The sequence below is a fragment of the Rhipicephalus microplus genome, chromosome X, assembly GCF_043290135.1.
Source record: "Rhipicephalus microplus isolate Deutch F79 chromosome X, USDA_Rmic, whole genome shotgun sequence".
In the NCBI taxonomy this organism is placed as follows: Eukaryota; Metazoa; Arthropoda; class Arachnida; order Ixodida; family Ixodidae; genus Rhipicephalus; species Rhipicephalus microplus.
Window position 1 is genome coordinate 258,152,979 of NC_134710.1, and position 25,549 is coordinate 258,178,527.

General features: G+C 43.7%; 42 non-coding genes across 42 annotated transcripts; all 42 read right to left on the bottom strand.

Annotated features, from left to right (window-relative positions):
* Positions 1 to 67: 67 nt before the first annotated feature.
* On the bottom strand, positions 68 to 140 carry TRNAR-UCG (transfer RNA arginine (anticodon UCG)). The gene has a single exon. It is a non-coding gene; the product is annotated as a tRNA-Arg (tRNA).
* Positions 141 to 747: 607 nt separating this feature from the next.
* Positions 748 to 820, bottom strand: TRNAR-UCG (transfer RNA arginine (anticodon UCG)). Its single transcript has one exon. It is a non-coding gene; the product is annotated as a tRNA-Arg (tRNA).
* Positions 821 to 2,108: 1,288 nt separating this feature from the next.
* Positions 2,109 to 2,181, bottom strand: TRNAR-UCG (transfer RNA arginine (anticodon UCG)). Its single transcript has one exon. It is a non-coding gene; the product is annotated as a tRNA-Arg (tRNA).
* Positions 2,182 to 3,124: 943 nt separating this feature from the next.
* On the bottom strand, positions 3,125 to 3,197 carry TRNAR-UCG (transfer RNA arginine (anticodon UCG)). The gene has a single exon. It is a non-coding gene; the product is annotated as a tRNA-Arg (tRNA).
* A 97-nt stretch (positions 3,198 to 3,294) lies between these two features.
* TRNAR-UCG (transfer RNA arginine (anticodon UCG)) lies at positions 3,295 to 3,367 on the bottom strand. The gene has a single exon. It is a non-coding gene; the product is annotated as a tRNA-Arg (tRNA).
* A 607-nt stretch (positions 3,368 to 3,974) lies between these two features.
* TRNAR-UCG (transfer RNA arginine (anticodon UCG)) lies at positions 3,975 to 4,047 on the bottom strand. The gene has a single exon. It is a non-coding gene; the product is annotated as a tRNA-Arg (tRNA).
* Positions 4,048 to 5,153: 1,106 nt separating this feature from the next.
* Positions 5,154 to 5,226, bottom strand: TRNAR-UCG (transfer RNA arginine (anticodon UCG)). Its single transcript has one exon. It is a non-coding gene; the product is annotated as a tRNA-Arg (tRNA).
* A 110-nt stretch (positions 5,227 to 5,336) lies between these two features.
* TRNAR-UCG (transfer RNA arginine (anticodon UCG)) lies at positions 5,337 to 5,409 on the bottom strand. Its single transcript has one exon. It is a non-coding gene; the product is annotated as a tRNA-Arg (tRNA).
* A 107-nt stretch (positions 5,410 to 5,516) lies between these two features.
* TRNAR-UCG (transfer RNA arginine (anticodon UCG)) lies at positions 5,517 to 5,589 on the bottom strand. Its single transcript has one exon. It is a non-coding gene; the product is annotated as a tRNA-Arg (tRNA).
* A 97-nt stretch (positions 5,590 to 5,686) lies between these two features.
* Positions 5,687 to 5,759, bottom strand: TRNAR-UCG (transfer RNA arginine (anticodon UCG)). The gene has a single exon. It is a non-coding gene; the product is annotated as a tRNA-Arg (tRNA).
* Positions 5,760 to 6,199: 440 nt separating this feature from the next.
* On the bottom strand, positions 6,200 to 6,272 carry TRNAR-UCG (transfer RNA arginine (anticodon UCG)). Its single transcript has one exon. It is a non-coding gene; the product is annotated as a tRNA-Arg (tRNA).
* A 431-nt stretch (positions 6,273 to 6,703) lies between these two features.
* TRNAR-UCG (transfer RNA arginine (anticodon UCG)) lies at positions 6,704 to 6,776 on the bottom strand. The gene has a single exon. It is a non-coding gene; the product is annotated as a tRNA-Arg (tRNA).
* A 107-nt stretch (positions 6,777 to 6,883) lies between these two features.
* On the bottom strand, positions 6,884 to 6,956 carry TRNAR-UCG (transfer RNA arginine (anticodon UCG)). The gene has a single exon. It is a non-coding gene; the product is annotated as a tRNA-Arg (tRNA).
* Positions 6,957 to 7,223: 267 nt separating this feature from the next.
* On the bottom strand, positions 7,224 to 7,296 carry TRNAR-UCG (transfer RNA arginine (anticodon UCG)). The gene has a single exon. It is a non-coding gene; the product is annotated as a tRNA-Arg (tRNA).
* A 772-nt stretch (positions 7,297 to 8,068) lies between these two features.
* TRNAR-UCG (transfer RNA arginine (anticodon UCG)) lies at positions 8,069 to 8,141 on the bottom strand. Its single transcript has one exon. It is a non-coding gene; the product is annotated as a tRNA-Arg (tRNA).
* A 262-nt stretch (positions 8,142 to 8,403) lies between these two features.
* On the bottom strand, positions 8,404 to 8,476 carry TRNAR-UCG (transfer RNA arginine (anticodon UCG)). Its single transcript has one exon. It is a non-coding gene; the product is annotated as a tRNA-Arg (tRNA).
* A 605-nt stretch (positions 8,477 to 9,081) lies between these two features.
* On the bottom strand, positions 9,082 to 9,154 carry TRNAR-UCG (transfer RNA arginine (anticodon UCG)). Its single transcript has one exon. It is a non-coding gene; the product is annotated as a tRNA-Arg (tRNA).
* A 1,444-nt stretch (positions 9,155 to 10,598) lies between these two features.
* Positions 10,599 to 10,671, bottom strand: TRNAR-UCG (transfer RNA arginine (anticodon UCG)). Its single transcript has one exon. It is a non-coding gene; the product is annotated as a tRNA-Arg (tRNA).
* A 97-nt stretch (positions 10,672 to 10,768) lies between these two features.
* On the bottom strand, positions 10,769 to 10,841 carry TRNAR-UCG (transfer RNA arginine (anticodon UCG)). The gene has a single exon. It is a non-coding gene; the product is annotated as a tRNA-Arg (tRNA).
* Positions 10,842 to 12,458: 1,617 nt separating this feature from the next.
* TRNAR-UCG (transfer RNA arginine (anticodon UCG)) lies at positions 12,459 to 12,531 on the bottom strand. The gene has a single exon. It is a non-coding gene; the product is annotated as a tRNA-Arg (tRNA).
* Positions 12,532 to 12,638: 107 nt separating this feature from the next.
* Positions 12,639 to 12,711, bottom strand: TRNAR-UCG (transfer RNA arginine (anticodon UCG)). Its single transcript has one exon. It is a non-coding gene; the product is annotated as a tRNA-Arg (tRNA).
* Positions 12,712 to 12,979: 268 nt separating this feature from the next.
* TRNAR-UCG (transfer RNA arginine (anticodon UCG)) lies at positions 12,980 to 13,052 on the bottom strand. The gene has a single exon. It is a non-coding gene; the product is annotated as a tRNA-Arg (tRNA).
* A 605-nt stretch (positions 13,053 to 13,657) lies between these two features.
* TRNAR-UCG (transfer RNA arginine (anticodon UCG)) lies at positions 13,658 to 13,730 on the bottom strand. Its single transcript has one exon. It is a non-coding gene; the product is annotated as a tRNA-Arg (tRNA).
* A 261-nt stretch (positions 13,731 to 13,991) lies between these two features.
* On the bottom strand, positions 13,992 to 14,064 carry TRNAR-UCG (transfer RNA arginine (anticodon UCG)). The gene has a single exon. It is a non-coding gene; the product is annotated as a tRNA-Arg (tRNA).
* Positions 14,065 to 14,669: 605 nt separating this feature from the next.
* On the bottom strand, positions 14,670 to 14,742 carry TRNAR-UCG (transfer RNA arginine (anticodon UCG)). The gene has a single exon. It is a non-coding gene; the product is annotated as a tRNA-Arg (tRNA).
* A 1,104-nt stretch (positions 14,743 to 15,846) lies between these two features.
* On the bottom strand, positions 15,847 to 15,919 carry TRNAR-UCG (transfer RNA arginine (anticodon UCG)). Its single transcript has one exon. It is a non-coding gene; the product is annotated as a tRNA-Arg (tRNA).
* A 937-nt stretch (positions 15,920 to 16,856) lies between these two features.
* On the bottom strand, positions 16,857 to 16,929 carry TRNAQ-UUG (transfer RNA glutamine (anticodon UUG)). The gene has a single exon. It is a non-coding gene; the product is annotated as a tRNA-Gln (tRNA).
* Positions 16,930 to 17,870: 941 nt separating this feature from the next.
* Positions 17,871 to 17,943, bottom strand: TRNAR-UCG (transfer RNA arginine (anticodon UCG)). The gene has a single exon. It is a non-coding gene; the product is annotated as a tRNA-Arg (tRNA).
* A 97-nt stretch (positions 17,944 to 18,040) lies between these two features.
* On the bottom strand, positions 18,041 to 18,113 carry TRNAR-UCG (transfer RNA arginine (anticodon UCG)). The gene has a single exon. It is a non-coding gene; the product is annotated as a tRNA-Arg (tRNA).
* Positions 18,114 to 18,211: 98 nt separating this feature from the next.
* Positions 18,212 to 18,284, bottom strand: TRNAR-UCG (transfer RNA arginine (anticodon UCG)). The gene has a single exon. It is a non-coding gene; the product is annotated as a tRNA-Arg (tRNA).
* A 435-nt stretch (positions 18,285 to 18,719) lies between these two features.
* On the bottom strand, positions 18,720 to 18,792 carry TRNAR-UCG (transfer RNA arginine (anticodon UCG)). Its single transcript has one exon. It is a non-coding gene; the product is annotated as a tRNA-Arg (tRNA).
* A 262-nt stretch (positions 18,793 to 19,054) lies between these two features.
* Positions 19,055 to 19,127, bottom strand: TRNAR-UCG (transfer RNA arginine (anticodon UCG)). The gene has a single exon. It is a non-coding gene; the product is annotated as a tRNA-Arg (tRNA).
* A 600-nt stretch (positions 19,128 to 19,727) lies between these two features.
* TRNAR-UCG (transfer RNA arginine (anticodon UCG)) lies at positions 19,728 to 19,800 on the bottom strand. The gene has a single exon. It is a non-coding gene; the product is annotated as a tRNA-Arg (tRNA).
* Positions 19,801 to 20,903: 1,103 nt separating this feature from the next.
* TRNAR-UCG (transfer RNA arginine (anticodon UCG)) lies at positions 20,904 to 20,976 on the bottom strand. The gene has a single exon. It is a non-coding gene; the product is annotated as a tRNA-Arg (tRNA).
* Positions 20,977 to 21,913: 937 nt separating this feature from the next.
* TRNAQ-UUG (transfer RNA glutamine (anticodon UUG)) lies at positions 21,914 to 21,986 on the bottom strand. The gene has a single exon. It is a non-coding gene; the product is annotated as a tRNA-Gln (tRNA).
* A 268-nt stretch (positions 21,987 to 22,254) lies between these two features.
* Positions 22,255 to 22,327, bottom strand: TRNAR-UCG (transfer RNA arginine (anticodon UCG)). Its single transcript has one exon. It is a non-coding gene; the product is annotated as a tRNA-Arg (tRNA).
* A 598-nt stretch (positions 22,328 to 22,925) lies between these two features.
* TRNAR-UCG (transfer RNA arginine (anticodon UCG)) lies at positions 22,926 to 22,998 on the bottom strand. Its single transcript has one exon. It is a non-coding gene; the product is annotated as a tRNA-Arg (tRNA).
* Positions 22,999 to 23,095: 97 nt separating this feature from the next.
* TRNAR-UCG (transfer RNA arginine (anticodon UCG)) lies at positions 23,096 to 23,168 on the bottom strand. Its single transcript has one exon. It is a non-coding gene; the product is annotated as a tRNA-Arg (tRNA).
* Positions 23,169 to 23,604: 436 nt separating this feature from the next.
* On the bottom strand, positions 23,605 to 23,677 carry TRNAR-UCG (transfer RNA arginine (anticodon UCG)). Its single transcript has one exon. It is a non-coding gene; the product is annotated as a tRNA-Arg (tRNA).
* Positions 23,678 to 23,774: 97 nt separating this feature from the next.
* Positions 23,775 to 23,847, bottom strand: TRNAR-UCG (transfer RNA arginine (anticodon UCG)). Its single transcript has one exon. It is a non-coding gene; the product is annotated as a tRNA-Arg (tRNA).
* Positions 23,848 to 24,115: 268 nt separating this feature from the next.
* TRNAR-UCG (transfer RNA arginine (anticodon UCG)) lies at positions 24,116 to 24,188 on the bottom strand. The gene has a single exon. It is a non-coding gene; the product is annotated as a tRNA-Arg (tRNA).
* A 770-nt stretch (positions 24,189 to 24,958) lies between these two features.
* TRNAR-UCG (transfer RNA arginine (anticodon UCG)) lies at positions 24,959 to 25,031 on the bottom strand. The gene has a single exon. It is a non-coding gene; the product is annotated as a tRNA-Arg (tRNA).
* Positions 25,032 to 25,549: the final 518 nt, after the last annotated feature.

The following is a 25,549-nucleotide window of genomic DNA, read 5'->3' on the forward strand; positions in this document are numbered from 1 at the left end:
TAACATAGAAGGTGCCGCATGCTTTAACTCATTCACCACAGGGAAGAAAATAACGAGGAAAAAAAACCGTCCGCGACAGGACTCGAACCTGGAATCTTCTGATCCGAAGTCAGACGCCTTATCCATTAGGCCACGCGGACACTTCGCCTTTATTAGAGTGAAATGAAATGTAACATAGAAGGTGCAGCATGCATTCACTCATTCACCACAGAGAAAAAAATAACGAGGAAAAAAAAACCGTCAGTGACAGGACTCGAACCTGCAATAATCTGATCCGAAATCAGTTGCCTTATCCAATAGGTGACGCCGACACTTTCTTTTATTAGAGCAATTTGAAATTCAAAATAGAAGGTGCAGCATGCTTTAACTCATTCAACACCGGGAAGTAAATAACGAGGAAAAAAAACCGTCAGCGACAGGACTCGAACCTGCAATCTTCTGATCCGAAGTCAGACGCCTTATTCATTAGGCCACGTGGACAATTTTTTTTATTAGAGCGAAATGAAATGTAACAGAGAAGGTGCAGTATGCTTTAACTCATTCACCACCGGGAAACAATAAGGAAGAAAAAAAAGCCGTACCCGACAGGACTCGGACCTGCAATCTTCTGATCTGAAGTCAGACGCCTTTTCGATTAGGTTACGCGGACAATTTTACTTTATTAGAGCGAAATGAAATGTCACATAGAAGGTGCAGCATGCTTTAACTCATTCACCACCGGGAAGAAAATAACGAGGAAAAAAAAACCGTCCGCGACAGGACTCGAACCTGCAATCTTCTGATCCGAAGTCAGACGCCTTATCCATTAGGCCACGCGGACACTTTCATTTGTTAGTGAGAAATCAAATGTACCAGAGAAGGTACAGCATGCTTTAACCCATTCATCACCGGGAATGAAAAAACCGAAGAAAAAAAAAACCTTCCGCCACAGGACACGAATCTGCAATCGTCTGAACCGAAGTCAGACGCCTTATCCATAAGGCAACGTGGATACTTTTTTTGTTTGTGAGAAATAAATGTAACAGAGAAGGTATGCTTTAACGCATTCACCACCGAGAATAAAAATTAACGAGGAAAAAAAAACCGTCTCGACAGGACTCGAACCTGCAATCTTCTGATCCGAAGTAAGACGCCTTATCCATTAGGCCACGCGGACAATTTTACTTAATTAGAGCGAAATGAAATGTAACATAGAAGGTGCAGCATGCGTTCACTCATTCACCACAGAGAAGAAAATAACGAGGAAAAAAAAACCGTCCGTGAAAGGACTCGAAACTGCAATAATCTGATCCGAAATCAGTTGCCTTATCCATTAGGTCACGCCGACACTTTCTTTTATTAGAGCAATTTGAAATTCAAATTAGAAGGTGCAGCATGCTTTAACTCATTCAACACCGGGAAGTAAATAACGAGGAAAAAAAAACCGTCCGCGACAGGACTTGAACCTGCAATCTTCTGATCCGAAGTCAGACGCCTCATTTGTTAGGCCACGCGGACAATTTTTTTTATTAGAGCGAAATGAAATGTAACAGAGAAGGTGCAGTATGCTTTAACTCATTCACCACCGGGAAACAATCAGGAAGAAAAAAAAGCCGTCCCCGAAAGGACTCGGACCTGCAATCTTCTGATCTGAAGTCAGACGCCTTTTCGATTAGGCCACGCGGACAATTTTACTTTATTAGAGCGAAATGAAATGTCACATAGAAGGTGCAGCATGCTTGAACTCATTCACCACCGGGAAGAAAATAACGAGGAAAAAAAACCATCTGCGACAGGACTCGAACCTGCAATCTTCGATCTGAAGTCAGACGCCTTATCCATTAGGCCACGCGGACACTTTCATTTGTTAGTGAGAAATAAATGTAACAGAGAAGGTATGCTTTAACGCATTCACCACCGAGAATAAAATTTAACGAGGAAAAAAAAACCGTCCGCGACAGGACTCGAACCTGCAATCTTCTGATCCGAAGTCAGACGTCTTATCCATCAGGCCACGCGAACAATTTTGTTTAATTTTACTTTATTAGAGCGAAATGAGATGTAACATAGAAGGTTCAGCATGCTTTAACTCGTTCACCACAGGGAAGAAAATAACGAGGAAAAAAAAGCGTCCGCGACAGGACTCGAACCTGCAATCTTCTGATCCGAAGTCAGACGCCTTACCCATTAGGCCACGCGGACACTTCGCCTTTATGAGAGCGAAATGAACTGTAACAGAGAAGGTGCAGCATGCTTTAACTCATTCAGCACCGGGAAGAAAATAACGAGGAAAAAAAAACCATCCGCGACACGACTCGAACCTGCAATCTTCTGATCCGAAGTCAGACAAGTTATCCATCAGACCACGCGGACACTTCGCCTTTATTAGAGCGAAATGAAATGTAACATAGAAGGTGCAGCATGCGTTCACTCATTCACCACAGAGAAAAAAATAACGAGGAAAAAAAACCGTCCGTGACAGGACTCGAACCTGCAATAATCTGATCCGAAATCAGTTGCCTTATCCATTAGGTCACGCCGACACTTTCTTTTATTAGAGCAATTTGAAATTCAAAATAGAAGGTGCAGCATGCTTTAACTCATTCAACACCGGGAAGTAAATAACGAGGGAAAAAAAAACCGTCCGTGACAGGACTCGAACCTGCAATCTTCTGATCTGAAGTCAGATGCCTTATTCATTAGGCCACGCGGACAATTATTTTTATTAGAGTGAAATGAAATGTAACAGAGAAGGTGCAGTATGCTTTAACTCATTCACCACCGGGAAACAATAAGGAAGGAAAAAAAGTCGTCCCCGACAAGACTCGGACCTGCAATCTTCTGATCTGAAGTCAGACGCCTTTTCGATTAGGCCACGCGGACAATTTTACTTTATTAGAGCGAAATGAAATGTCACATAGAAGGTGCAGCATGCTTTAACTCATTCACCACCGGGAAGAAAATAATGAGGAAAAAAAACCATCCGCGACAGGACTCGAACCTGCAATCTTCGATCCGAAGTCAGACGCCTTATCCATTAGGCCACGCGGACACTTTCATTTGCTAGTGAGAAATAAATCTAACAGAGAAGGTATGCTTTAACGCATTACCACCGAGAATAAAAATTAACGAGGAAAAATAAAACCGTCCGCGACAGGACTCGAACCTGCAATCTTCTGATCCGAAGTCAGACGCCTTATCCATTAGGCCACGTGGACAATTTTACTTTATTAGAGCGAAATGAAATGTAACATAGAAGGTGCCTCATGCTTTAACTCATTCACCACAGGGAAGAAAATAACGAGGAAAAAAAACCGTCCGCGACAGGACTCGAACCTGGAATCTTCTGATCCGAAGTCAGACGCCTTATCCATTAGGCCACGCGGACACTTCGCCTTTATTAGAGTGAAATGAAATGTAACATAGAAGGTGCAGCATGCATTCACTCATTCACCACAGAGAAAAAAATAACGAGGAAAAAAAAACCGTCAGTGACAGGACTCGAACCTGCAATAATCTGATCCGAAATCAGTTGCTTTATCCAATAGGTGACGCCGACACTTTCTTTTATTAGAGCAATTTGAAATTCAAAATAGAAGGTGCAGCATGCTTTAACTCATTCAACACCGGGAAGTAAATAACGAGGAAAAAAAACCGTCAGCGACAGGACTCGAACCTGCAATCTTCTGATCCGAAGTCAGACGCCTTATTCATTAGGCCACGTGGACAATTTTTTTTATTAGAGCGAAATGAAATGTAACAGAGAAGGTGCAGTATGCTTTAACTCATTCACCACCGGGAAACAATAAGGAAGAAAAAAAAGCCGTACCCGACAGGACTCGGACCTGCAATCTTCTGATCTGAAGTCAGACGCCTTTTCGATTAGGCCACGCGGACAATTTTACTTTATTAGAGCGAAATGAAATGTCACATAGAAGGTGCAGCATGCTTTAACTCATTCACCACCGGGAAGAAAATAACGAGGAAAAAAAAACCGTCCGCGACAGGACTCGAACCTGCAATCTTCTGATCCGAAGTCAGACGCCTTATCGATTAGGCCACGCGGACACTTTCATTTGTTAGTGAGAAATCAAATGTACCAGAGAAGGTACAGCATGCTTTAACCCATTCACCACCGGGAATGAAAAAACCGAAGAAAAAAAAAACCTTCCGCCACAGGACACGAATCTGCAATCGTCTGAACCGAAGTCAGACGCCTTATCCAAAAGGCAACGTGGATACTTTTTTTATTTGTGAGAAATAAATGTAACAGAGAAGGTATGCTTTAACGCATTCACCACCGAGAATAAAAATTAACGAGGAAAAAAAACCGTCTCGACAGGACTCGAACCTGCAATCTTCTGATCCGAAGTAAGACGCCTTATCCATTAGGCCACGCGGACAATTTTACTTCAATAGAGCGAAATGAAATGTAACATAGAAGGTGCAGCATGCGTTCACTCATTCACCACAGAGAAGAAAATAACGAGGAAAAAAAACCGTCCGTGAAAGGACTCGAAACTGCAATAATCTGATCCGAAATCAGTTGCCTTATCCATTAGGTCACGCCGACACTTCCTTTTATTAGAGCAATTTGAAATTCAAATTAGAAGGTGCAGCATGCTTTAACTCATTCAACACCGGGAAGTAAATAACGAGGAAAAAAAACCGTCCGCGAAAGGACTTGAACCTGCAATCTTCTGATCCGAAGTCAGACGCCTCATTTGTTAGGCCACGCGGACAATTTTTTTATTAGAGCGAAATGAAATGTAACAGAGAAGGTGCAGTATGCTTTAACTCATTCACCACCGGGAAACAATCAGGAAGAAAAAAAAGCCGTCCCCGAAAGGACTCGGACCTGCAATCTTCTGATCTGAAGTCAGACGCCTTTTCGATTAGGCCACGCGGACAATTTTACTTTATTAGAGCGAAATGAAATGTCACATAGAAGGTGCAGCATGCTTTAACTCATTCACCACCGGGAAGAAAATAACGAGGAAAAAAAAACCATCCGCGACAGGACTCGAACCTGCAATCTTCGATCTGAAGTCAGACGCCTTATCCATTAGGCCACGCGGACACTTTCATTTGTTAGTGAGAAATAAATGTAACAGAGAAGGTATGCTTTAACGCATTCACCACCGAGAATAAAATTTAACGAGGAAAAAAAAAACCGTCCGCGACAGGACTCGAACCTGCAATCTTCTGATCCGAAGTCAGACGCCTTATCCATCAGGCCACGCGAACAATTTTGTTTAATTTTACTTTATTAGAGCGAAATGAGATGTAACATAGAAGGTTCAGCATGCTTTAACGCATTCACCACCGAGAATAAAATTTAACGAGGAAAAAAAAACCGTCCGCGACAGGACTCGAACCTGCAATCTTCTGATCCGAAGTCAGACGCCTTATCCATCAGGCCACGCGAACAATTTTGTTTAATTTTACTTTAATAGAGCGAAATGAGATGTAACATAGAAGGTTCAGCATGCTTTAACTCGTTCACCACAGGGAAGAAAATAACGAGGAAAAAAAAGCGTCCGCGACAGGACTCGAACCTGCAATCTTCTGATCCGAAGTCAGACGCCTTATCCATTAGGCCACGCGGACAATTTTACTTCATTAGAGCGAAATGAAATGTAACATAGAAGGTGCAGCATGCTTTAACTCATTCACCACAGGGAAGAAAACAACGAGGAAAAAAAACCGTCCGCGACAGGATTCGAACCTGCAATCTTCTGATCCGAAGTCAGACGCCTTACCCATTAGGCCACGCGGACACTTCGCCTTTATGAGAGCGAAATGAACTGTAACAGAGAAGGTGCAGCATGCTTTAACTCATTCAGCACCGGGAAGAAAATAACGAGGAAAAAAAAACCATCCGCGACACGACTCGAACCTGCAATCTTCTGATCCGAAGTCAGACAAGTTATCCATCAGACCACGCGGACACTTCGCCTTTATTAGAGCGAAATGAAATGTAACATAGAAGGTGCAGCATGCGTTCACTCATTCACCACAGAGAAAAAAATAACGAGGAAAAAAAAACCGTCCGTGACAGGACTCGAACCTGCAATAATCTGATCCGAAATTAGTTGCCTTATCCATTAGGTCACGCCGACACTTTCTTTTATTAGAGCAATTTGAAATTCAAAATAGAAGGTGCAGCATGCTTTAACTCATTCAACACCGGGAAGTAAATAACGAGGAAAAAAAAAACCGTCCGTGACAGGACTCGAACCTGCAATCTTCTGATCCGAAGTCAGATGCCTTATTCATTAGGCCACGCGGACAATTATTTTTATTAGAGTGAAATGAAATGTAACAGAGAAGGTGCAGTATGCTTTAACTCATTCACCACCGGGAAACAATAAGGAAGGAAAAAAAGTCGTCCCCGACAAGACTCGGACCTGCAATCTTCTGATCTGAAGTCAGACGCCTTTTCGATTAGGCCACGCGGACAATTTTACTTTATTAGAGCGAAATGAAATGTCACATAGAAGGTGCAGCATGCTTTAACTCATTCACCACCGGGAAGAAAATAACGAGGAAAAAAAAACCATCCGCGACAGGACTCGAACCTGCAATCTTCGATCCGAAGTCAGACGCCTTATCCATTAGGCCACGCGGACAGTTTCATTTGTTAGTGAGAAATAAATGTAACAGAGAAGGTATGCTTTAACGCATTCACCACCGAGAATAAAATTTAACGAGGAAAAAAAACCGTCCGCGACAGGACTCGAACCTGCAATCTTCTGATCCGAAGTCAGACGCCTTATCCATCAGGCCACGCGAACAATTTTGTTTAATTTTACTTTATTAGAGCGAAATGAGATGTAACATAGAAGGTTCAGCATGCTTTAACTCGTTCACCACAGGGAAGAAAATAACGAGGAAAAAAAAGCGTCCGCGACAGGACTCGAACCTGCAATCTTCTGATCCGAAGTCAGGCGCCTTATCCATTAGGCAACGCGGACACTTTCGTTTATTAGAGCGAATTGAAATGTAACAGAGAAGGTGCAGCATGCTTTAACTCATTCACCACAGGGAAGAAAATAACGAGGAAAAAAAACCGTTCGCGAAAGGACTCGAACCTGGAATCTTCTGATCCGAAGTCAGACGCTTTATCCATTAGGCCACGCGGACACTTTTGTTTGTTTGTGAGAAATAAATGTAACAGAGAAGGTAAAGCATGCTTTAACGCATTCACCACCGTGAATAAAAAATAACGAGGAAAAAAAAACCGTCTGCGACAGGACTCGAACCTGCAATCTTCTGATCCGAAGTCAGACGCCTTATCCATTAGGCCACGCGGACACTTTGCCTTTATTAGAGTGAAATGAAATGTAACATAGAAGGTGCAGCATGCATTCACTCATTCACCACAGAGAAAAAAATAATGAGGAAAAAAACCGTCCGTGACAGGACTCGAACCTGCAATAATCTTATCCGAAATCAGTTGCCTTATCCATTAGGTGACGCCGACACTTTCTTTTATTAGAGCAATTTGAAATTCAAAATAGAAGGTGCAGCATGCTTTCACTCATTCACCACAGAGAAAAAAATAACGAGGAAAAAAAACCGTCCGTGACAGGACTCGAACCTGCAATAATCTTATCCGAAATCAGTTGCCTTATCCATTATGTCACGCCGACACTTTCTTTTATTAGAGCAATTTGAAATTCAAAATAGAAGGTGCAGCATGCTTTCACTCATTCACCAACGGGAAAAAAATAAAGAGGAAAAAAAACCGTCCGCCACATGACTTGATCCTGCATGTTTCTGATCCGAAGTCAGACGCCTTATTCATTAGGCCACGCGGACAATTTTTTTTATTAGAGCGAAATGAAATGTAACAGAGAAGGTGCAGTATGCTTTAACTCATTCAGCACCGGGAAACAATAAGGAAGAAAAAAAAGCCGTCCCCGACAGGACTCGGACCTGCAATCTTCTGATCTGAAGTCAGACGCCTTTTCGATTAGGCCACGCGGACAATTTTTTTATTAGCGCGAAATGAAAAGCCACATAGAAGGTGCAGCATGCTTTAACTCATTCACCACCGGGAATAAAATAACGAGGAAAAAAAAACCGTCCGCGACAGGACTCGAACCTGCAATCTTCTGATCCGAAGTCAGACGCCTTATCCATTAGGCCACGCGGACACTTTCATTTGTTAGTGAGAAATTAAATGTACCAGAGAAGGTACAGTATGCTTTAACCCATTCACCACCGGGAATGAAAAAACCGAAGAAAAAAAAACCTTCCGCCACAGGACACGAATCTGCAATCGTCTGAACCGAAGTCAGACGCCTTATCCATAAGGCAACGCGGACACTTTTTTTGTTTGCGAGAAATAAATGTAACAGAGAAGGCATGCTTTAACGCATTCACCACCGAGAATAAAAATTAACGAGGAAAAAAAACCGTCCGCGACAGGACTCGAACCTGCAATCTTCTGATCCGAAGTCAGACGCCTGATCCATTAGGCCACGCGGACAATTTTACTTTATTATAGCGAAATGAAATGTAACATAGAAGGTGCAGCATTCTTTAACTCATTCACCACAGGAAAGAAAATAACGAGGAAAAAAACCGTCCGCGACAGGACTCGAACCTGGAATCTTCTGCTCCGAAGTCAGACGCCTTATTCATTAGGTCACGCGGACACTTCGTCTTTATGAGAGCGAAATAAACTGTAACAGAGAAGGTGCAGCATGCTTTAACTCATTTAGCACCGGGAAGAAAATAACGAGGAAAAAAAACCATCCGAGACTGGACTAGAACCTGCAATCTTCTGATCCGAAGTCAGACGCCTAATCTATTAGGCCACGCGGACACTTCGCCTTTATTAGAGCGATATGAAATGTAACATAGAAGGTGCAGCATGCGTTCACTCATTCACCACAGAGAAAAAATAACGAGGAAAAAAAACCGTCCGTGAAAGGACTCGAACCTGCAATAATCTGATCCGAAATCAGTTGCCTTATTCATTAGGTCACGCCGACACTTTTTTTTATTAGAGCAATTTGAAATTCAAAATAGAAGGTGCAGCATGCTTTAACTCATTCAACACCGGGAAGTAAATAACGAGGAAAAAAAAACCGTCCGCGACAGGACTCGAACCTGCAATCTTCTGATCCGAAGTCAGACGCCTTAATCTTTAGGCCACGCGGACAATTTTTAGATGCGGAGCATCTTATACTCGCGCCTTGTAGTGCGCCGTCCGCACCGCTTCTCGAACATTCGACAGCTGACGCGTGCGCATGCGCCGTCGCGCCGTCGCCCACTCTTCCACCATCTGTGCATCCCTTCCTCATCTACACACCGCGCGCGCTTCACTCCTCCACCATCTGTGCACCCTTCCTCCTCTACACACCGCGTTCGACATCTACAATTCTCCTGATTCTCCAGTGGACGCGCATGTGGCGTCGCGCTTCGAGAACATTCAACAGCTGACAGTGCATGCGCCGTCATGCTGTATAATATACTCAAGGTCGGCGCTCGCTCGCTCAGTTGCCGCTCGTCGGTTGGTTTGTACGGCGCGTCGACGTCCAAGGTCGCGGTGAAATGAATTCCAACGAATCCACAAACACAATGATCGACGTCCCTTCGACCAGCGCCGCCTTTTCGCATACGTGTGTACGTGTTCACTCATTTAACACCCCCTCCTACAACCACGTTAACCAATTTAGCCATCGACCCAAGTAAGTCGCAATTTAACACCCCATTTCACAACCACGTTAACCAATTTAGCCATCGACCCAAGTAAGTCGCACTTTAACACCCCGTTAACCAATTATATGGTCCGCATCCTCCTCAGTGTTCCCCCGAGGGAAGCTGCGGGCAATTTTTTTTGTTAGAGCGAAATGAAATGTAAAAGAGAAGGTGCAGTATGCTTTAACTCGTTCACCACCGGCAAAAAATAAGGAAGAAAAAAAATCCGTCCCCGACAGGACTCGGACCTGCAATCTTCTGATCTGAAGTCAGACGCCTTTTCGATTAGGCCACGCGGACAATTTTACTTTATTAGAGCGAAATTAAATGTCACATAGAAGTTGCAGAATGCTTTAACTCATTCACCACCGGGAAGAAAATAACGAGGAAAAAAAAACCATCCGCGACAGGACTGGAACCTGCAATCTTCTGATCTGAAGTCAGATGCCTTATTCATTAGGCCACGCGGACAATTATTTTTATTAGAGTGAAATGAAATGTAACAGAGAAGGTGCAGTATGCTTTAACTCATTCACCACCGGGAAACAATAAGAAAGGAAAAAAAGTCGTCCCCGACAAGACTCGGACCTGCAATCTTCTGATCTGAAGTCAGACGCCTTTTCGATTAGGCCACGCGGACAATTTTACTTTATTAGAGCGAAATGAAATGTCACATAGAAGGTGCAGCATGCTTTAACTCATTCACCACCGGGAAGAAAATAACGAGGAAAAAAAAAACCATCCGCGACAGGACTCGAACCTGCAATCTTCGATCCGAAGTCAGACGCCTTATCCGTTAGGCCACGCGGACACTTTCATTTGCTAGTGAGAAATAAATCTAACAGAGAAGGTATGCTTTAACGCATTCACCACCGAGAATAAAAATTAACGAGGAAAAATAAAACCGTCCGCGACAGGACTCGAACCTGCAATCTTCTGATCCGAAGTCAGACGCCTTATCCATTAGGCCACGTGGACAATTTTACTTTATTAGAGCGAAATGAAATGTAACATAGAAGGTGCCTCATGCTTTAACTCATTCACCACAGGGAAGAAAATAACGAGGAAAAAAAACCGTCCGCGACAGGACTCGAACCTGGAATCTTCTGATCCGAAGTCAGACGCCTTATCCATTAGGCAACGCGGACACTTCGCCTTTATTAGAGTGAAATGAAATGTAACATAGAAGGTGCAGCATGCATTCACTCATTCACCACAGAGAAAAAAATAACGAGGAAAAAAAACCGTCAGTGACAGGACTCGAACCTGCAATAATCTGATCCGAAATCAGTTGCCTTATCCAATAGGTGACGCCGACACTTTCTTTTATTAGAGCAATTTGAAATTCAAAATAGAAGGTGCAGCATGCTTTAACTCATTCAACACCGGGAAGTAAATAACGAGGAAAAAAAACCGTCAGCGACAGGACTCGAACCTGCAATCATCTGATCCGAAGTCAGACGCCTTATTCATTAGGCCACGTGGACAATTTTTTTTATTAGAGCGAAATGAAATGTAACAGAGAAGGTGCAGTATGCTTTAACTCATTCACCACCGGGAAACAATAAGGAAGAAAAAAAAGCCGTACCCGACAGGACTCGGACCTGCAATCTTCTGATCTGAAGTCAGACGCCTTATCCATAAGGCCACGCGGACACTTTCATTTGTTAGTGAGAAATCAAATGTACCAGAGAAGGTACAGCATGCTTTAACCCATTCACCACCGGGAATGAAAAAACCGAAGAAAAAAAAAACCTTCCGCCACAGGACACGAATCTGCAATCGTCTGAACCGAAGTCAGACGCCTTATCCATAAGGCAACGTGGATACTTTTTTTGTTTGTGAGAAATAAATGTAACAGAGAAGGTATGCTTTAACGCATTCACCACCGAGAATAAAAATTAACGAGGAAAAAAAACCGTCTCGACAGGACTCGAACCTGCAATCTTCTGATCCGAAGTAAGACGCCTTATCCATTAGGCCACGCGGACAATTTTACTTCATTAGAGCGAAATGAAATGTAACATAGAAGGTGCAGCATGCGTTCACTCATTCACCACAGAGAAGAAAATAACGAGGAAAAAAAAACCGTCCGTGAAAGGACTCGAAACTGCAATAATCTGATCCGAAATCAGTTGCCTTATCCATTAGGTCACGCCGACACTTTCTTTTATTAGAGCAATTTGAAATTCAAATTAGAAGGTGCAGCATGCTTTAACTCATTCAACACCGGGAAGTAAATAACCAGGAAAAAAAAAACCGTCCGCGACAGGACTTGAACCTGCAATCTTCTGATCCGAAGTCAGACGCCTCATTTGTTAGGCCACGCGGACAATTTTTTTTATTAGAGCGAAATGAAATGTAACAGAGAAGGTGCAGTATGCTTTAACTCATTCACCACCGGGAAACAATCAGGAAGAAAAAAAAGCCGTCCCCGAAAGGACTCGGACCTGCAATTTTCTGATCTGAAGTCAGACGCCTTTTCGATTAGGCCACGCGGACAATTTTACTTTATTAGAGCGAAATGAAATGTCACATAGAAGGTGCAGCATGCTTTAACTCATTCACCACCGGAAAGAAAATAACGAGGAAAAAAAAACCATCCGCGACAGGACTCGAACCTGCAATCTTCGATCTGAAGTCAGACGCCTTATCCATTAGGCCACGCGGACACTTTCATTTGTTAGTGAGAAATAAATGTAACAGAGAAGGTATGCTTTAACGCATTCACCACCGAGAATAAAATTTAACGAGGAAAAAAAAACCGTCCGCGACAGGACTCGAACCTGCAATCTTCTGATCCGAAGTCAGACGCCTTATCCATCAGGCCACGCGAACAATTTTGTTTAATTTTACTTTATTAGAGCGAAATGAGATGTAACATAGAAGGTTCAGCATGCTTTAACTCGTTCACCACAGGGAAGAAAATAACGAGGAAAAAAAAGCGTCCGCGACAGGACTCGAACCTGCAATCTTCTGATCCGAAGTCAGGCGCCTTATCCATTCGGCAACGCGGACACTTTCGTTTATTAGAGCGAATTGAAATGTAACAGAGAAGGTGCAGCATGCTTTAACTCATTCACCACAGGGAAGAAAATAACGAGGAAAAAAAACCGTTCGCGACAGGACTCGAACCTGGAATCTTCTGATCCGAAGTCAGACGCTTTATCCATTAGTCCACGCGGACACTTTTGTTTGTTTGTGAGAAATAAATGTAACAGAGAAGGTAAAGCATGCTTTAACGCATTCACCACCGTGAATAAAAAATAACGAGGAAAAAAAAAACCGTCTGCGACAGGACTCGAACCTGCAATCTTCTGATCCGAAGTCAGACGCCTTATCCATTAGGCCACGCGGACACTTTGCCTTTATTAGAGTGAAATGAAATGTAACATAGAAGGTGCAGCATGCATTCACTCATTCACCACAGAGAAAAAAATAACGAGGAAAAAAACCGTCCGTGACAGGACTCGAACCTGCAATAATCTTATCCGAAATCAGTTGCCTTATCCATTAGGTGACGCCGACACTTTCTTTTATTAGAGCAATTTGAAATTCAAAATAGAAGGTGCAGCATGCTTTCACTCATTCACCACAGAGAAAAAAATAACGAGGAAAAAAAACCGTCCGTGACAGGACTCGAACCTGCAATAATCTTATCCGAAATCAGTTGCCTTATCCATTATGTCACGCCGACACTTTCTTTTATTAGAGCAATTTGAAATTCAAAATAGAAGGTGCAGCATGCTTTCACTCATTCACCAACGGGAAAAAAATAAAGAGGAAAAAAAAACCGTCCGCCACATGACTTGATCCTGCATGTTTCTGATCCGAAGTCAGACGCCTTATTCATTAGGCCACGCGGACAATTTTTTTTATTAGAGCGAAATGAAATGTAACAGAGAAGGTGCAGTATGCATTAACTCATTCACCACCGGGAAACAATAAGGAAGAAAAAAAAAACCGTCCGCGACAGGACTCGAACCTGCAATCTTCTGATCCGAAGTCAGACGCCTTATCCATTAGGCCACGCGGACACTTTCATTTGTTAGTGAGAAATTAAATGTACCAGAGAAGGTACAGCATGCTTTAACCCATTCACCACCGGGAATGAAAAAACCGAAGAAAAAAAACCTTCCGCCACAGGACACGAATCTGCAATCGTCTGAACCGAAGTCAGACGCCTTATCCATAAGGCAACGCGGACACTTTTTTTGTTTGTGAGAAATAAATGCAACAGAGAAGGCATGCTTTAACGCATTCACCACCGAGAATAAAAATTAACGAGGAAAAAAAACCGCCCGCGACAGGACTCGAACCTGCAATCTTCTGATCCGAAGTCAGACGCCTGATCCGTTAGGCCACGCGGACAAGTTTACTTTATTATAGCGAAATGAAATGTAACATAGAAGGTGCAGCATTCTTTAACTCATTCACCACAGGAAAGAAAATAACGAGGAAAAAAACCGTCCGCGACAGGACTCGAACCTGGAATCTTCTGCTCCGAAGTCAGACGCCTTATTCATTAGGTCACGCGGACACTTCGTCTTTATGAGAGCGAAATGAACTGTAACAGAGAAGGTGCAGCATGCTTTAACTCATTTAGCACCGGGAAGAAAATAACGAGGAAAAAAAACCATCCGCGACAGGACTAGAACCTGCAATCTTCTGATCCGAAGTCAGACGCCTAATCTATTAGGCCACGCGGACACTTCGCCTTTATTAGAGCGATATGAAATGTAACATAGAAGGTGCAGCATGCGTTCACTCATTCACCACAGAGAAAAAATAACGAGGAAAAAAAAGCGTCCGTGAAAGGACTCGAACCTGCAATAATCTGATCCGAAATCAGTTGCCTTATTCATTAGGTCACGCCGACACTTTTTTTTATTAGAGCAATTTGAAATTCAAAATAGAAGGTGCAGCATGCTTTAACTCATTCAACACCGGGAAGTAAATAACGAGGAAAAAAAAACCGTCCGCGACAGGACTCGAACCTGCAATCTTCTGATCCGAAGTCAGACGCCTTAATCTTTAGGCCACGCGGACAATTTTTAGATGCGGAGCATCTTATACTCGCGCCTTGTAGTGCGCCGTCCGCACCGCTTCTCGAACATTCGACAGCTGACGCGTGCGCATGCGCCGTCGCGCCGTCGCCCACTCTTCCACCATCTGTGCATCCCTTCCTCATCTACACACCGCGCGCGCTTCACTCCTCCACCATCTGTGCACCCTTCCTCCTCTACACACCGCGTTCGACATCTACAATTCTCCTGATTCTCCAGTGGACGCGCATGTGGCGTCGCGCTTCGAGAACATTCAACAGCTGACAGTGCATGCGCCGTCATGCTGTATAATATACTCAAGGTCGGCGCTCGCTCGCTCAGTTGCCGCTCGTCGGTTGGTTTGTACGGCGCGTCGACGTCCAAGGTCGCGGTGAAATGAATTCCAACGAATCCACAAACACAATGATCGACGTCCCTTCGACCAGCGCCGCCCTTTCGCATACGTGTGTACGTGTTCACTCATTTAACACCCCCTCCTACAACCACGTTAACCAATTTTGCCATCGACCCAAGTAAGTCGCAATTTAACACCCCATTTCACAACCACGTTAACCAATTTAGCCATCGACCCAAGTAAGTCGCACTTTAACACCCCGTTAACCAATTATATGGTCCGCATCCTCCTCAGTGTTCCCCCGAGGGAAGCTGCGGGCAATTTTTTTTGTTAGAGCGAAATGAAATGTAACAGAGAAGGTGCAGTATGCTTTAACTCGTTCACCACCGGGAAAAAATAAGGAAGAAAAAAAATCCGTCCCCGACAGGACTCGGACCTGCAATCTTCTGATCTGAAGTCAGACGCCTTTTCGATTAGGCCACGCGGACAATTTTACTTTATTAGAGCGAAATTAAGTGTCACATTGAAGTTGCAGAATGCTTTAACTCATTCACCACCGGGAAGAAAATAACGAGGAAAAAAAAAACCATCCGCGACAGGACTGGAACCTGCAATCTTCGATGCGAAGTCAGACGCCTTATCAATTAGGCCACGCGGACACTTTCATTTGTTAGTGAGAAATAAATGTAACAGAGAAGGTATGCTTTAACGCATTCACCACCGAGAATAAAAATTAACGAGGAAAAATAAAACCGTCCGCGTCAGGACTCGAACCTGCAATCTTCTGATCCGAAGTCAGACGCCTTATCCATTAGGCCACGTGGACAATTTTACTCTATTAGAGCGAAATGAAATGTAACATAGAAGGTGCAGCATGCTTCAACTCATTCACCACAGGGAAGAAAAAACCGAAAAAAAAACCTTCCGCCACAGGACACGAATCTGCAATCGTCTGAACCGAAGTCAGACGCCTTATCCATAAGGCAACGCGGACACTTTTTTTGTTTGTGAGAAATAAATGTAACAGAGAAGGTATGCTTTAACGCATTCACCACCGAGAATAAAAATTAACGAGGAAAAAAACCGTCGTCGACAGGATTCAAACCTGCAATCTTCTGATCCGAAGTAAGACGCCTTATCCATTAGGCCACGCGGACAATTTTACGTTATTAGACCGAAATGAAATGTGACATAGAAGGTGCAGCATTCGTTCACTCATTCACCACAGAGAAGAAAATAACGAGGAAAAAAAAACCGTCCGTGAAAGGACTCGAACCTGCAATAATCTGATCCGAAATCAGTTGCCTTATCCATTAGGTCACGCCGACACTTTCTTTTATTAGAGCAATTTGAAATTCAAAATAGAAGGTGCAGGATGCTTTAACTCATTCAACACCGGGAAGTAAATAACGAGGAAAAACAACCGTCCGCGACAGTACTCGAACCTGCAATCTTCTGATCCGAAGTCAGACGCCTAATTTGTTAGGCCACGCGGACAATTTTTTTACTAGAGCGAAATGAAATGTAACAGAGAAGGTGCAGTATGCTTTAACTCATTCACCACCGGGAAACAATAAGGAAGAAAAAAAAGCCGTCCCCGACAGGACTCGGACCTGCAATCTTCTGATCTGAAGTCAGACGCCTTTTCGATTAGGCCACGCGGACAATTTTACTTTATTAGAGCGAAATGAAATGTCACATAGAAGGTGCAGCATGCTTGAACTCATTCACCACAGGGAAGAAAATAACGAGGAAAAAAAAACCGTCCGCGACAGGACTCGAACCTGGAATCTTATGATCCAAAGTCAGACGCCTTATACATTAGGCCACGCGGACACTTCGCCTTTATTAGAGCGAAATGAAAGGTAACATAGAAGGTGCAGCATGCGTTCACTCATTCACCACAGAGAAAAACATAACGAGGAAAAAAAAACCGTCTGTGAAAGGACTCGAACCTGCAAAATTCTGATCCGAAAGCAGTTGCCTTATCCATTAGGTCACGCCGACACTTTCTTTTATTAGAGCAATTTGAAATTCAAAATAGAAGGTGCAGCATGCTTTAACTCATTCAACACCGGGAAGTAAATAACGAGGAAAAAAAAAACCGTCCGCGACAGGACTCGAACCTGCAATCTTCTGATCCGAAGTCAGACGCCTCATTCGTTAGGCCACGCGGACAATTTTTTTATTGGAGCGGAATGAAATGTAACAGAGAAGGTGCAGTATGCTTTAACTCATTCACCACCGGGAAACAATAAGGAAGAAATAAAAGCCGTCCCCGACAGGACTCGGACCTGCAATCTTCTGATCTGAAGTCAGACGCCTTTTCGATTAGGCCACGCGGACAATTTTACTTTATTAGAGCGAAATGAATTGTCACATAGAAGGTGCAGCATGCTTTAACTTTTCACCACCGGGAAGAAAATAACGAGGAAAAAAAAACCATCCGCGACAGGACTCGAACCTGCAATCTTCGATCCGAAGTCAGACGCCTTATCCATTAGGCCACGCGGACACTTTCATTCGTTAGTGAGAAATAAATGTAACAGAGAAGGTATGCTTTAACGCATTCACCACCTAGAATAAAAATTAACGAGGAAAAAAAAACCGTCATCGACAGGACTCGAACCTGCAATCTTCTGATCCGATGTCAGACGCCTTATTCATTAGGCCACGCGGACAATTTTAATTTATTTGAACGAAATGAAATGTAACATAGAAGGTGCAGCATGCTTTAACTCATTCACCACAGGGAAGAAAATAACGAGGAAAAAAACCGTCCGCGACAGGACTCGAACCTGGAATCTTCTGATCCGAAGTCAGACGCCTTATCCATTAGGCCACGCGGACACTCCGTCTTTATTAGAGCGAAATGAAATGTAACACAGAAGGTCCAGCATGCTTTCACTCATTCACCACGGGGAAGAAAATAACGAGGAAAAAAAACCGTCCGCGACAGGATTCGAACCTGCAATCTTCTGATCCGAAGTCAGACGCCTTATCCATTAGGCCACGCGGACACTTCGTCTTTATGAGAGCGAAATGAACTGTAACAGAGAAGGTGCAGCATGCTTTAACTCATTCAGCACCGGGAAGAAAATAACGTGGAAAAAAAAACCATCCGCGACAGGACTCGAACCTGCAATCTTCTGATCCGAAGTCAGACGCCTTATCCATTGGGCCACGCGGACACTTCGCCTTTATTAGAGCGAAATGAAAGGTAACATAGAAGGTGCAGCATGCGTTCACTCATTCACCACAGAGAAAAACATAACGAGGAAAAAAAACCGTCTGTGAAAGGACTCGAACCTGCAAAATTCTGATCCGAAAGCAGTTGCCTTATCCATTATGTCACGCCGACACTTTCTTTTATTAGAGCAATTTGAAATTCAAAATAGAAGGTGCAGCATGCTTTCACTCATTCACCAACGGGAAAAAAATAAAGAGGAAAAAAAACCGTCCGCCACATGACTTGATCCTGCATGTTTCTGATCCGAAGTCAGACGCCTTATTCATTAGGCCACGCGGACAATTTTTTTTATTAGAGCGAAATGAAATGTAACAGAGAAGGTGCAGTATGCTTTAACTCATTCACCACCGGGAAACAATAAGGAAGAAAAAAAAACCGTCCGCGACAGGACTCGAACCTGCAATCTTCTGATCCGAAGTCAGACGCCTTATCCATTAGGCCACGCGGACACTTTCATTTGTTAGTGAGAAATTAAATGTACCAGAGAAGGTACAGCATGCTTTAACCCATTCACCACCGGGAATGAAAAAACCGAAGAAAAAAAAACCTTCCGCCACAGGACACGAATCTGCAATCGTCTGAACCGAAGTCAGACGCCTTATCCATAAGGCAACGCGGACACTTTTTTTGTTTGTGAGAAATAAATGCAACAGAGAAGGCATGCTTTAACGCATTCACCACCGAGAATAAAAATTAACGAGGAAAAAAAACCGCCCGCGACAGGACTCGAACCTGCAATCTTCTGATCCGAAGTCAGACGCCTGATCCATTAGGCCACGCGGACAAGTTTACTTTATTATAGCGAAATGAAATGTAACATAGAAGGTGCAGCATTCTTTAACTCATTCACCACAGGAAAGAAAATAACGAGGAAAAAAACCGTCCGCGACAGGACTCGAACCTGGAATCTTCTGCTCCGAAGTCAGACGCCTTATTCATTAGGTCACGCGGACACTTCGTCTTTATGAGAGCGAAATGAACTGTAACAGAGAAGGTGCAGCATGCTTTAACTCATTTAGCACCGGGAAGAAAATAACGAGGAAAAAAAACCATCCGCGACAGGACTAGAACCTGCAATCTTCTGATCCGAAGTCAGACGCCTAATCTATTAGGCCACGCGGACACTTCGCCTTTATTAGAGCGATATGAAATGTAACATAGAAGGTGCAGCATGCGTTCACTCACACAGAGAAAAAATAACGAGGAAAAAAAAGCGTCCGTGAAAGGACTCGAACCTGCAATAATCTGATCCGAAATCAGTTGCCTTATTCATTAGGTCACGCCGACACTTTTTTTTATTAGAGCAATTTGAAATTCAAAATAGAAGGTGCAGCATGCTTTAACTCATTCAACCCCGGGAAGTAAATAACGAGGAAAAAAAAACCGTCCGCGACAGGACTCGAACCTGCAATCTTCTGATCCGAAGTCAGACGCCTTAATCTTTAGGCCACGCGGACAATTTTTAGATGCGGAGCATCTTATACTCGCGCCTTGTAGTGCGCCGTCCGCACCGCTTCTCGAACATTCGACAGCTGACGCGTGCGCATGCGCCGTCGCGCCGTCGCCCACTCTTCCACCATCTGTGCATCCCTTCCTCATCTACACACCGCGCGCGCTTCACTCCTCCACCATCTGTGCACCCTTCCTCCTCTACACACCGCGTTCGACATCTACAATTCTCCTGATTCTCCAGTGGACGCGCATGTGGCGTCGCGCTTCGAGAACATTCAACAGCTGACAGTGCATGCGCCGTCATGCTGTATAATATACTCAAGGTCGGCGCTCGCTCGCTCAGTTGCCGCTCGTCGGTTGGTTTGTACGGCGCGTCGACGTCCAAGGTCGCGGTGAAATGAATTCCAACGAATCCACAAACACAATGATCGACGTCCCTTCGACCAGCGCCGCCCTTTCGCATACGTGTGTACGTGTTCACTCATTTAACACCCCCTCCTACAACCACGTTAACCAATTTTGCCATCGACCCAAGTAAGTCGCAATTTAACACCCCATTTCACAACCACGTTAACCAATTTAGCCATCGACCCAAGTAAGTCGCACTTTAACACCCCGTTAACCAATTATATGGTCCGCATCCTCCTCAGTGTTCCCCCGAGGGAAGCTGCGGGCAATTTTTTTTGTTAGAGCGAAATGAAATGTAACAGAGAAGTTGCAGTATGCTTTAACTCGTTCACCACCGGGAAAAAATAAGGAAGAAAAAAAATCCGTCCCCGACAGGACTCGGACCTGCAATCTTCTGATCTGAAGTCAGACGCCTTTTCGATTAGGCCACGCGGACAATTTTACTTTATTAGAGCGAAATTAAGTGTCACATAGAAGTTGCAGAATGCTTTAACTCATTCACCACCGGGAAGAAAATAACGAGGAAAAAAAAACCATCCGCGACAGGACTGGAACCTGCAATCTTCGATGCGAAGTCAGACGCCTTATCCATTAGGCCACGCGGACACTTTCATTTGTTAGTGAGAAATAAATGTAACAGAGAAGGTATGCTTTAACGCATTCACCACCGAGAATAAAAATTAACGAGGAAGAATAAAACCGTCCGCGTCAGGACTCGAACCTGCAATCTTCTGATCCGAAGTCAGACGCCTTATCCATTAGGCCACGTGGACAATTTTACTCTATTAGAGCGAAATGAAATGTAACATAGAAGGTGCAGCATGCTTCAACTCATTCACCACAGGGAAGAAAAAACCGAAAAAAAAACCTTCCGCCACAGGACACGAATCTGCAATCGTCTGAACCGAAGTCAGACGCCTTATCCATAAGGCAACGCGGACACTTTTTTTGTTTGTGAGAAATAAATGTAACAGAGAAGGTATGCTTTAACGCATTCACCACCGAGAATAAAAATTAACGAGGAAAAAAACCGTCGTCGACAGGATTCGAACCTGCAATCTTCTGATCCGAAGTAAGACGCCTTATCCATTAGGCCACGCGGACAATTTTACGTTATTAGAGCGAAATGAAATGTGACATAGAAGGTGCAGCATTCGTTCACTCATTCACCACAGAGAAGAAAATAACGAGGAAAAAAAAACCGTCCGTGAAAGGACTCGAACCTGCAATAATCTGATCCGAAATCAGTTGCCTTATCCATTAGGTCACGCCGACACTTTCTTTTATTAGAGCAATTTGAAATTCAAAATAGAAGGTGCAGGATGCTTTAACTCATTCAACACCGGGAAGTAAATAACGAGGAAAAACAACCGTCCGCGACAGTACTCGAACCTGCAATCTTCTGATCCGAAGTCAGACGCCTAATTTGTTAGGCCACGCGGACAATTTTTTTACTAGAGCGAAATGAAATGTAACAGAGAAGGTGCAGTATGCTTTAACTCATTCACCACAGAGAAAAAAATAACGAGGAAAAAAACCGTCCGTGACAGGACTCGGACCTGCAATCTTCTGATCTGAAGTCAGACGCCTTTTCGATTAGGCCACGCGGACAATTTTACTTTATTAGAGCGAAATGAAATGTCACATAGAAGGTGCAGCATGCTTGAACTCATTCACCACCGGGAAGAAAATAACGAGGAAAAAAAAAACCGTCCGCGACAGGACTCGAACCTGGAATCTTATGATCCAAAGTCAGACGCCTTATACATTAGGCCACGCGGACACTTCGCCTTTATTAGAGCGAAATGAAAGGTAATATAGAAGGTGCAGCATGCGTTCACTCATTCACCACAGAGAAAAACATAACGAGGAAAAAAAAACCGTCTGTGAAAGGACTCGAACCTGCAAAATTCTGATCCGAAAGCAGTTGCCTTATCCATTAGGTCACGCCGACACTTTCTTTTATTAGAGCAATTTGAAATTCAAAATAGAAGGTGCAGCATGCTTTAACTCATTCAACACCGGGAAGTAAATAACGAGGAAAAAAAAACCGTCCGCGACAGGACTCGAACCTGCAATCTTCTGATCCGAAGTCAGACGCCACATTCGTTAGGCCACGCGGACAATTTTTTTATTGGAGCGGAATGAAATGTAACAGAGAAGGTGCAGTATGCTTTAACTCATTCACCACCGGGAAACAATAAGGAAGAAATAAAAGCCGTCCCCGACAGGACTCGGACCTGCAATCTTCTGATCTGAAGTCAGACGCCTTTTCGATTAGGCCACGCGGACAATTTTACTTTATTAGAGCGAAATGAATTGTCACATAGAAGGTGCAGCATGCTTTAACTTTTCACCACCGGGAAGAAAATAACGAGGAAAAAAAAACCATCCGCGACAGGACTCGAACCTGCAATCTTCGATCCGAAGTCAGACGCCTTATCCATTAGGCCACGCGGACACTTTCATTCGTTAGTGAGAAATAAATGTAACAGAGAAGGTATGCTTTAACGCATTCACCACCTAGAATAAAAATTAACGAGGAAAAAAAACCGTCATCGACAGGACTCGAACCTGCAATCTTCTGATCCGATGTCAGACGCCTTATTCATTAGGCCACGCGGACAATTTTAATTTATTTGAACGAAATGAAATGTAACATAGAAGGTGCAGCATGCTTTAACTCATTCACCACAGGGAAGAAAATAACGAGGAAAAAAACCGTCCGCGACAGGACTCGAACCTGGAATCTTCTGATCCGAAGTCAGACGCCTTATCCATTAGGCCACGCGGACACTCCGTCTTTATTAGAGCGAAATGAAATGTAACACAGAAGGTCCAGCATGCTTTCACTCATTCACCACGGGGAAGAAAATAACGAGGAAAAAAAACCGTCCGCGACAGGATTCGAACCTGCAATCTTCTGATCCGAAGTCAGACGCCTTATCCATTAGGCCACGCGGACACTTCGTCTTTATGAGAGCGAAATGAACTGTAACAGAGAAGGTGCAGCATGCTTTAACTCATTCACCACAGAGAAAAACATAACGAGGAAAAAAAAACCGTCTGTGAAAGGACTCGAACCTGCAAAATTCTGATCCGAAAGCAGTTGCCTTATCCATTAGGTCACGCCGACACTTTCTTTTATTAGAGCAATTTGAAATTCAAAATAGAAGGTGCAGCATGCTTTAACTCATTCAACACCGGGAAGTAAATAACGAGGAAAAAAAAACCGTCCGCGACAGGACTCGAACCTGCAATCTTCTGATCCGAAGTCAGACGCCTCATTCGTTAGGCCACGCGGACAATTTTTTTTATTAGAGCGAAATGAAATGTAACAGAGAAGGTGCAGCATGCTTTAACTCATTCACCACAGGGAAGAAAATAACGAGGAAAAAAACCGTCCGCGACAGGACTCGAACCTGGAATCTTCTGATCCGAAGTCAGACGCCTTATCAATTAGGCCACGCGGACACTCCGTCTTTATTAGAGCGAAATGAGATGTAACATAGAAGGTTCAGCATGCTTTAACTCGTTCACCACAGGGAAGAAAATAACGAGGAAAAAAAAGCGTCCGCGACAGGACTCGAACCTGCAATCTTCTGATCCGAAGTCAGGCGCCTTATCCATTAGGCAACGCGGACACTTTCGTTTATTAGAGCGAATTGAAATGTAACAGAGAAGGTGCAGCATGCTTTAACTCATTCACCACAGGGAAGAAAATAACGAGGAAAAAAAACCGTTCGCGACAGGACTCGAACCTGGAATCTTCTGATCCGAAGTCAGACGCTTTATCCATTAGTCCACGCGGACACTTTTGTTTGTTTGTGAGAAATAAATGTAACAGAGAAGGTAAAGCATGCTTTAACGCATTCACCACCGTGAATAAAAAATAACGAGGAAAAAAGAAACCGTCTGCGACAGGACTCGAACCTGCAATCTTCTGATCCGAAGTCAGACGCCTTATCCATTAGGCCACGCGGACACTTTGCCTTTATTAGAGTGAAATGAAATGTAACATAGAAGGTGCAGCATGCATTCACTCATTCACCACAGAGAAAAAAATAACGAGGAAAAAAACCGTCCGTGACAGGACTCGAACCTGCAATAATCTTATCCGAAATCAGTTGCCTTATCCATTAGGTGACGCCGACACTTTCTTTTATTAGAGCAATTTGAAATTCAAAATAGAAGGTGCAGCATGCTTTCACTCATTCACCACAGAGAAAAAAATAACGAGGAAAAAAAACCGTCCGTGACAGGACTCGAACCTGCAATAATCTTATCCGAAATCAGTTGCCTTATCCATTATGTCACGCCGACACTTTCTTTTATTAGAGCAATTTGAAATTCAAAATAGAAGGTGCAGCATGCTTTCACTCATTCACCAACGGGAAAAAAATAAAGAGGAAAAAAAACCGTCCGCCACATGACTTGATCCTGCATGTTTCTGATCCGAAGTCAGACGCCTTATTCATTAGGCCACGCGGACACTTTCATTTGTTAGTGAGAAATTAAATGTACCAGAGAAGGTACAGCATGCTTTAACCCATTCACCACCGGGAATGAAAAAACCGAAGAAAAAAAAAACCTTCCGCCACAGGACACGAATCTGCAATCGTCTGAACCGAAGTCAGACGCCTTATCCATAAGGCAACGCGGACACTTTTTTTGTTTGTGAGAAATAAATGCAACAGAGAAGGCATGCTTTAACGCATTCACCACCGAGAATAAAAATTAACGAGGAAAAAAAACCGTCCGCGACAGGACTCGAACCTGCAATCTTCTGATCCGAAGTCAGACGCCTGATCCATTAGGCCACGCGGACAAGTTTACTTTATTATAGCGAAATGAAATGTAACATAGAAGGTGCAGCATTCTTTAACTCATTCACCACAGGAAAGAAAATAACGAGGAAAAAAACCGTCCGCGACAGGACTCGAACCTGGAATCTTCTGCTCCGAAGTCAGACGCCTTATTCATTAGGTCACGCGGACACTTCGTCTTTATGAGAGCGAAATGAACTGTAACAGAGAAGGTGCAGCATGCTTTAACTCATTTAGCACCGGGAAGAAAATAACGAGGAAAAAAAACCATCCGCGACAGGACTAGAACCTGCAATCTTCTGATCCGAAGTCAGACGCCTAATCTATTAGGCCACGCGGACACTTCGCCTTTATTAGAGCGATATGAAATGTAACATAGAAGGTGCAGCATGCGTTCACTCATTCACCACAGAGAAAAAATAACGAGGAAAAAAAAGCGTCCGTGAAAGGACTCGAACCTGCAATAATCTGATCCGAAATCAGTTGCCTTATTCATTAGGTCACGCCGACACTTTTTTTT